The 9670-nt window shown below is 41.3% G+C and overlaps 1 protein-coding gene across 8 annotated transcripts in view; it reads left to right on the top strand.

Annotated features, from left to right (window-relative positions):
* MTUS2 (microtubule associated scaffold protein 2) overlaps positions 1-9670 on the top strand; it is a 271445-nt gene that overhangs the window by 30854 nt on the left and 230921 nt on the right. For 3 of the 8 annotated variants that reach the window (XM_072930338.1, XM_072930344.1, XM_072930346.1), the window contains one exon: positions 7860-7932. The exons of the other annotated variants lie outside the window; for them this stretch is intronic. The gene's annotated coding sequence lies outside the window, so the exon portion shown is untranslated. The remainder of the gene's footprint in view (positions 1-7859; positions 7933-9670) is intronic. 8 annotated transcript variants of the gene reach the window in all.

Genomic DNA, 9670 nt, shown 5'->3' with positions numbered 1-9670 from the left:
CTGACACAGGAGGAGTTAAGGGTGATGCTATACCAGGTCTGGCTCCCCACACTGTAAATATCCTCCAGTGCTGTCTCACCAGCAAGGTTTCCAAAAACACTCCCATGTCTGTGCCTTGCTCCAAGACATGCAACAGCCTCTTCATGGAGTTAAATGCTGCTCTGGTGAGCTGCAAGACAGACCTCACTTTGTAGTGGGCAATTTTCAATGGAGAAAATAATCAATTGTTACATGGCATGTTGACATGTGGGCAAAGGGCTTAGTGTATGGGTGTGACAAGAGACCTGTCCACGGTGTGGGTGCCTCTGGCAGGATAGATGCTGTCCTGTTGGCCAGAGAAGTGCTCACCTGTAGAGTGGGTGAGATACATTTCAGGCAGCCGACAGATGGAGCAGATCTGACCTGAGGTGACTTGCACAAGGTCACTCAGCAGGTGGGTACTAAAGATGGATACAAAAATCAGACTCACCTGCTACTCCTTAGGACACACCACCTCCACAGCAACCAAACAACCTGGGTTAAACACTGCTGTCTTCGTGTCCCACATGAGGTGGATCTGGGTGGGGACTGCTCAGGAATGAGGCTACACACGGATGTGAGAGCAGCCAAGCCTTCAGGATGACAGGAAAAAATTGGGAAAAAAGGTTATTTTCCTAGATTTTGCAAAACATCATAGCTAATATCCTGTTGTGCAGCAAAGGCAGCAGGTGCCCGGGACTCTGAGTGGTCATGGTGCCCTTAACCAATCTCTTACAAGCCACCAAACCACACAACATTTGTGAACACTGCTGCAGTGTGCTCCTTTGCGTTCCAGTTCCTATGGAAACATGCTGTAAGAATGTCTAAAATAAGTACAGGGCTTTGAAACTATTATTATTTTGATCTTTCCTCCCCCCCTCCAAAAAAAAATCGCCTTTACCACCTTTCTGGCTGAATTTTTAATACATTAAAAAGATTGTTACCATTATCTGGAAGAGTGTGCTACCCTGCTTACCCATGTGTCTATATCCTGGGATCTGATGGATCCCAGGTTCTGACATTGAGATCAGCTCCCTTCCCCCATCCTCCCTGCTCAGTGAGACGGCAGGCTGTTGGTGCACGTGTTGAACATATCTATATATAAATCAACAAGCTTATTTCCAGCTCCTTTTAGGATCCAGAATACAGTGTTGGCTGGGAGGGAGGCAGAAGGCCACCCAGTCCAGCTGCCCTTCAACGCAGAGCCCTCTACATTGTTTGGTGCAGGAGATGGTTGGTAGCCAGACGGGGACATCCTGCAGGTCCCCCCTTCCCTGTGGGACGGTCAGTCCTGGAGCAGGCTATGGGCTGCTTGCAACAACTCTGGCAAAGGAAGTTACTTGCTCTCTCCGAAAGGATGCTCATGATGGTAACTGAAAACAGGGCTGGATATTTAAAGCACTTTTCCCCTGTGCTCCTGTGGTTTCCTTCTAAAGCTTTCAGCTCCCTTAGAGCAGAATTCTCCCTGACTTTAGTAATGTCTAAGATTTTCAAACAGCAACATCCGATTTTCAAAAACTACTTTTGATGAGTGAGCTTTAGGAAAGCTGGGTCTAAATCCTATAAAGGGCTAAAAACCCTTATTTAAAGCTAGATGCTTATTTTCGCTCATTTTCAGGCTTCTGGCCTCTTGCAGTACTGTGCCTCAGAACCCAGTGCTAGATACCAGGAGAAGAGCTGGAGGTGCATGTTTGGCATTCAAGGGGGAAGCAGGCACTTAAATTCAGAAAGCAATTCAGGAGTTTTTGGGCAGTGCCAAAACCCTTTGACACCCTTATGTGCTGTATACATAAATATCCAAGAAGCATCTACATTCCCAAAGCATCCTCTGGGGATCTACACACCTTTTGTTTCTGATCCCAAGTGTGGAGGCAACAACAAAACCAGGTTTGAAATACAAGGGAGTTGACACTTTTATTTTTTATGATTCCACATCTTAGACAAAATAAATTGTAAAGAGTTACAATGTTTTGGATCTAGCTAACATTATGCTTTAACATTAAACTAAGTCTTAGCAATTTGAGTAGTGTAGGCATCTGTTTGAATCCTATTACAAATAACCAGGCCAAATTTTGCTCACAGGGTTCCTTCCTGCCTGTGAGCAGCTGCTATGTAATTATGCATCCTGATTTATGTTGCTCAGTGCTTGGGCTTTTCATGATTTTTTATGTATTTTTGGTAACTGTAGTGGCAACACCATATCTGTTTTATTTTGGTGTGACACTGAAGGCCAGTAGAAAAAATGAGTCTAATCTTAATAGACAGAATAAAACTTTATATGCTTTTCCCAGCGTTGCTATAATTTTGGGGTTAAAACAGTCATTAACCAAGCAGTCAAATTAAAATGAAAATGCTGGTTAAAAAAAAAAAAAAAAAGTTATGAAGCTTGGTATTTGCATTGCATTTCATATCTGCAAAGATCCTTCCTTACTTGAATGATAAGGACTGTGTCCAGCACTGATGTGAATACCAAGAGATGAGAATCGTGAACTATGGAACAGCAAATTGTAAAGAATAATTGCTCTGTTTTAATGTGAATAGGTAGGGCTGAGATTATTTTTGTGAGGGCTCTGTTTTAACTGCTTTTGAACTGGAGCTGGGCCACTGTAGATGTAACCTTTCTAACCCAATTGATAAGTTAGTGTATATGCACAGTATGTAGGTCATTCACATTTATTCCAAGTAACCCAGAAAAGAATGAAGTGCGACTTCAAAATATTTTGCATTTCAACCCTTTTGTTGTAGCTGATTTCTCTCTCCCACACTTCCTTGTTCATCTGTGCATTTCGTCTCTGCTGGGAAAAACCCCCAACAAGGTGCATGGGTAGCTGATAAATGAAACACTAAATAAGCAGCTACACTTGTGAGAAAGCAAGAAGCAGTTAGAGATGCCCTGCAGGTATGAGGGACAGGATCTATGAAATAAGGAATTACCTACACCTTTACTACATCATTGCAAATTTGTTTAGCAGTCAGGAGAGTTTTGGAATTATCTTCTATTTGAGAAGGGCAATATTGCAATGATTTAAAAGACTTATTCTGGTATATGTCATTAGACAGTATTAAATCCTGACTGTAGTAAAGTAATACTTAAACTCTCCTATGAGAAAAATTGTAAGTTATTATGGATATAGTGGACTCATTAGGAATGTACATGTGGTTCAATAAAAGAAAATCAGAGAATATAGAAGTGACTTTTAAAGGTGACATTAATTTTGACCTTGTATTGATATAGTTTGTCAAAACATAAATTGGTTTGTGTTGGAAGGAGCCCTAAAGACCAGATAGTTCCAACTCATAGGTGGGAGCATCTTCTATTATCTCCTCCTACTCTTGCCTACCACACCAAATAAATTTTCTTGGGCCCAATAATATCAGACATAGCTAAAATGGCATCAGTGGTAATGATAGATGGTCATACTTTAAATTGGGATGCAATGTCCATTGGGTTCCTACAGGAATTCCTATTAAGTCTGGCTTGTGAATACAAAAATCAATTGAATTTGAAGATAGTGCTAGACTGGGAGGCACTGCAAGCGCTGCTGAGAACAAAGAGAAGTTTTTAGCTGGGGAACTAGGAATACTGTATTTTCTATCTGTAGGGCTCAAATATGAGAAACATAAACATGCAGATCTGTGGAAGTTATCTGAAAACACATAAACAGTAGTGCTAGGAAGGAGAAGAGGTTCAAGTTGTCATCTTGTAATGCGGTGTCTCTTGATGCTGGATAAGGATTTAGTAAGTCCTTGACTGTTCCAGACTAAGCATGACACTAGCTTTTGGCATCACACTGTTCATTCAAGCCTCTGGGGAAGAGAGCAACCAAAAGCCTTGTTTTTCTTCTGGCACAAGTACCGCTGAAACTGCTGGCACTGAAGGCTCAGTGAAGGGCAGTGGCTGGCCGGTCACCGCAGTGAGCTGCCACATATACCCACAGTGGCTCTCCCTGTTCTAACTCCAACTCCCACCCCAGTGTTCACTTTTAGTTCCTGCTGGTGGAAAATGGAGATAGAAATGGAATTAGGCAGAAGCAAAGTGGGTGGGGAGCCACAGTATTTGGGGACAGAAAGGTACCACCAGTCCTGTTAAATGGGGAGGAAAAAGCAGGAAAGGAAAAGGGAACAGCCCCTTCTCAGAGCCATCCTCACTAAACATGAGTTTCTTAGGCTGCATTGGTTAAACTGGGTAAGCAGAGGGACAGCAATCAATACAGGTTTTGATCTTGGAATAAATTTTTGCCAATCAATACACTGCCTAATCAAACATCTATGTACTTTCAAGGATTAACGCTTCTGTATTTAATTTGTCTGCCACAGTATAAATTAAAATAATTTCCTCTTTAACCTTGATTCTGTGTTTTCTCAGTTAAAACACAAGATATGTTTTGTCGTCTCAGAAAATGCTTTTTTACATCCTAATGTATGATGTCTTTCTGTGAACCCTATCCCAGCCACAGAGAACACAGGTTTTCATGAGTGCCCTAATAATCTTTGTTTGAAATTCCAGATCCCTTAAAGTGAACATACAGCTTACTCTCTCCTCAACCACATAAGGTGCTTGGTTTTTACAGCAGAAGGATAAAGTGCTTAAAGAGAAGAGTTTCTATTAACAGAGCACTAAACTGAGCATCAGGAGGTCAACAGTGCTTCTCTCTTTTACTTACCCATCCACTGATCTGGGACAAAGCTTTTTGCTGGGTTGTTTCTTCCACATGACTTTGGATTTTCCCCATGCTTTCTTTTCAACTCATCCTACTATAACTTTTTGAGGTGTCCGTTGTGAGGAGGTGTCCATAGTGTCCATTTCTTACTGTATGTTTGTATAAAGCCTACAGCACTACAGTCTGCCTGTGAACAACTAAAAATGAGGGCTTATTTGGAGATGACAAGACACTAGAAGACACATGTCTCAAGGGGTTAAACATAGTAAGTAGCTGAGCTGAGAAAACATTTTTTCATCTGGGCTTAAAATGCTGGCCTTTTTCAAGAAGGAAACTGGATGTAGTTGACAGGAATTCAGCTGGAGAGGATTGCAGTCATTAAGAAATACCTCTTTTGCTGAACTGTGGTTCTTCATGTTAATATAATACATAATTTGCCATTGATCCCTCAGAAAAAGTGGTTTTCTAACATGCAGAGTTAATGTGTGTTGCTTCAGATGTGCCTGGGAAGAAAATGTAGTTTTGGACCCACACTGTCTGGGCTTTGCCTCCCTGCAGCAGGTCCATGTCCCCAAGCTGAGACTGGGATGCTTCTTTTGAAAATCTCTCTCCCAGCGTGTTTTTCTGATGAATGGCTGAAAGCAGTTACAGTGAAAACAGATCTGAGGAGTGCAAGAAGGAAACAGGGACATTGCTGTATCCAGACTGGAGAGGCTGTGAGGAGCTGTGGTGACAATTTTTACCTTCTTTTGCCTGTCTCTACTTATACAAATGGTGTATCAGGGTTTGTTGGATTGTGCTAAATGTTTTCAGAGCCTTTCTGTAAGTGTAATTATTGCATTCTTCCATGTAGGCAGAAACTATGGTAGAAGCCAGTGCATAAGCATATCTTTATTCAATCAGATCTTAGCTATTTCCTCAAATCCAGCTGATAAAGCTTAGCCCAAATTGCTCTTCGATCTCCAAAGCACCTATCAACTTCTCTGCTTGTGCCCAGACCAGGTACTTCAAAGAATTTAAAAAAACCCTAAAAATTATATCCTATGGCCTGTTTCCTTCCCCAAGGTATTTCATTATAGGACAAGTTGATTGAAGGGGAGAGGTAAGCAAGTTTTTTAGTTTTGATTGCACACGTTTGGATCAAACTGTTATAACATTTTTCATGAGATCTGCAAATTGCTTTTTTAAAGTAAATTTAATCCCTTTGAGCATATTGTGCACTTTATAGCTCTTAAATGATGCTTAGACTACAAGTTCTGTCACTGTTCATGAAAAGTAGGTTGTCTTAATCTGTAAGATCATGAGAATCTTTTAAGCCCACTGGCTCTCATTACAGTCAATGGGATATTTTCACTTTGTATTACAGCTGGAAAGAAGATCAGCTCTATTGCCACTGGGGAATGTACCTTTAACTGTCCTGCATCCTACTTTAGTAACATCCTACTTTAGTAATTGATGCATTCTGTACTAAGCTGTGACATTTTCATTTTCTAAGCTGTTTATTAATTCTGACTCTGAATAATTAAAAAGGAGAAAGAAGCACAAGGAAAACATCTCATGGAAGACCATCACAGAAGCTGTGTATGTAAAAAAGGATGCAGACCACAGGGCGGACTGCAAACATAAACAAAGAGCTACATAAAATCCAAGGAAGTCCAGAAGCTCTATTTCCAATTATGCACATGCAGTGTCTTTGAGTGATGCAATTACCTCATGAAATTTTTGCTTGGTACTTCTAAATACAGAACTTGGAGTTACAGGCTGACAGAGTAAAGCAGCATCAGTAACCTGCTTTCCATTGTAAGACTGAGTAAATATCAGAGTGATTTTTTAAAACATCATCTACACAGTAAACATGCAGTGGTGCCCTATTCTCATATTTCCATAGAGAAATTAAATAATAACAAAATAAAAAATAAGGTGGTGCATTTTGAGGGACTGTGAGGAAGCAAACTGAAATTTAGGTATTAGTTGCCAAAAACCATTGTTTGGTGTCTTTGGGAGAGCAGCAAGCACTTTATGCTCTCTTCTTCCTGGTGTTGCACTTTTTTATATCAAAACTAAACCACATCAATGTGTTTTCAGTCTTTCATTTCTGTGTATTGCACCTTATCTTCTCCTCATAGGTTTCCAGAGAATATGGGATTCAAAAACTTTGATAGGGGAACCAATCGGACAACTCTGCATGGGTTTTCATCTGATTTGTACTGAAATGACACTATGTGCAGTTCTATGGCAAAGGCATGAGATACAATTAAGACTACATAGCCCTCAGGAAGTATTAAGATTTAATAACAGTACTGAAATCTGATCTGCCATTCCCAGCCCCATTTACAGCATGGCATTTGGATGCTGTTTTAAGTGTGCTTCAAAATGAGTCTCTGCTTGGTTATGCAAATTGTTCTTGTTCCAAGGAACCACTATGTGCTGCAAAATTAAAACTGGGAGGAAAAATAACTGCTGTGGGATAACATGCAATAAATCTGCTAAAGCTGCTGGCTCTGGTGAGGTAACGTCTTGTCCCTCTATGGGTGGAACATTTCTCTGTTGAATCATTACAGTTTTGCTCAGAAACATCCTACTGCTTGAACTGCTATGGGAAGAACAGTAATGTCAAGCAGATATCAGGTTTTCCCAATAGGAGCATCCTGCTGGGAAATGGGCTGCACTGGTGTGATGGTGTAAAAAGCTCAGCTGCGGCAGCTCTCTGTAATTGCTATTCCCTTCCGATTCCTTTGCTGAATGTACAAAACTGCTTCTCACTAACAGATCTGAGAACAAAATCCTTGACTTGTCACCAGTGTAATACTCTGCACGCTAAGCTGGGGTTTCTAACTAGTTTGCCTTCATCGTCTCTTGCAATCACTATTTTAAATTGAGTCTGTCATCTCCTGTTGAGAAGGTGCCAAAGCCTGACACTGAGAACAAATGCTTCTGTTTCAATCAGTGATGTTTAATTTTTCATGATGAGTACAGTTTAGTGCCTCCCCAGGTAGGAGGCTCTGCTGCTAATTACCAAGGAAATGTTTTCTGCCTGCACAGGACACATCTGCACTCTGCATCTTGGCTCTGTTAAGCAGATGAGCTGGGTGGGATCAATGGTGGTGGCTGGTGGCTGCACCAACAGCCTCTTACTACTATTGCTGCTTGAAGAAAGACCTGCTCACTTTTCTCTTGTAGCCCACCCAGCTGCAAAAGAAAGTCTCTTTTATGAGGACACTGTTGGAGGAGGTCTGTAGTCCTGCTTGCACTGGTAAGCAACACTTCTCAGAGAGGACTACTGTGTTTGTGTGACGTTAACAAAGGGGAGGCTGGATTTGGTTCTTCCATGTATTCTTCAGTGATGAGGAGTTCGGTCCTAATAATTTTTGGCAATTGGCTTGCAGACATACAGCAGAAAACACCTCGCATCTTCCATAAAGGGTTAAATTTTTTTGTGGATTTTGGGGGGTTTGTTTGTTTATTTTTGTTTCATTTTGTCTCTTTTTGGTATATGGCTTAAAATTATGGCCATTTATGATTTATTTTCTATGATGGTGCTGGGTTGAAAAGATTGGTGAGGTTTATCTAACTTTTTTGGTGAGCTTATATCAAGACAATTGAACAGCATAGCAGTTGTTATGTTCCATTTAAGAGCTGTTGTATGGAGTGTTCTGGGATTTGCTTAGAAGGGGTTGTTTTGAATGTGTACTTACTCGTTATATAATTTCCTAAGCTGTTGTTTAGCCCCACCATTCATTTCCTAGTAATAAATCACACAGGATTCTGCTCTTCTCTTTGATCCTGCATTGTTTGCCAGGAGGATTTTCAGTAGCAGTCTTCTGTACTCAGAGTAGAGCATGTGAGTGGAGGAATTAGAAATGCTTCATCGTGGGTTTTTTATGTCTGCTTGAGCTGAAGAGAGGTGCCTTATATAAGAAATACAAGACAGTAAAACATCTCCTATGATAAAGCAAAAGAACAAGTTGCATGTTATGTGGACTTTACCCTTTACCACCATAGAAGGAAGAGGCTGCTTCAGTGCTTGGACCTGCCCGGGCTGTTCCAGTACATTCCTCTTAGGGAATTCCTGTTTCAGAGTAAGGGAGGCAGCAAAGACAAGCAGCACTGGCAAACACTGGCTGAAGAGTTTGCTTTCCAGGGTGTGCAGCTTCTTGTTCCCTTGTCCTTATTTCCCCAAACAGAGCAGGGCTGGGTTTTGGGTTCTGTGCCTATGGTGACTCCTTAGTGCCTACAAGGTATGTATGGGGTGTAGGTTTGACTTTTTTTGGGGCATTCTTGGCAAGTCTCAGTCCACAGGGAATCAAGGAAGAGCAAGGAGACCTTTGGCAGTGACTTGGATGGGATGATGAGCCCCACAATGATGCTTTTAGGTGGAGCTGCATGCAGGGCTTTTCTCCACCATGTGCTTTATGGCATACTGACTGCAGAGCAGATCCCATGAGAAGATCAAGGTACACATGCCTTTCCATAGAGGGCCTAAGGTTTTTAGAGCTGCTGTAACTAAATTTAATAGATTCTTAGTTTGAAAAACAGAAGTTTCATCTCAGGGCTTGACTCAAGGGCTGGCATAGCACACATAAGAAATCCATAAACAATAGCAATTCCTAAAGGTTGCCCTGAGCATGGTTAGGATGTCAGGATCTGAACAAATATAGCAAATCAAGTCCTTAGGACTTAAATGAGGCCCTAAAGAACTTAGAGATCTACCAGTCCTTTAGACACCAAACTATGTGTCCCCACTGCGGGAGGCAGGTATACACATGAAGAGACACATTTTTCAGTGCTGAATGTTTAGTTGTAACACAAGTGTTGCAGGGTGTGCTGTTGCTCACACCTGGGCTGGCCAGGACTTCTTGGATCACAGCTCTTTTGAGCACTGGTGTTAATTCCACTTAGGATTTGGATGTCTGTACCTGCTATTCCAGGTCATACCATGGGTTTCTAAACCAAGGGAAAACTGCTCTAAAACCTCTTTCTCCACAAAATTA

The sequence above is a fragment of the Taeniopygia guttata genome, chromosome 1, assembly GCF_048771995.1.
Source record: "Taeniopygia guttata chromosome 1, bTaeGut7.mat, whole genome shotgun sequence".
Lineage (NCBI taxonomy): Eukaryota > Metazoa > Chordata > Aves > Passeriformes > Estrildidae > Taeniopygia > Taeniopygia guttata.
This window is presented reverse-complemented; position numbering and strand designations above follow the sequence as displayed.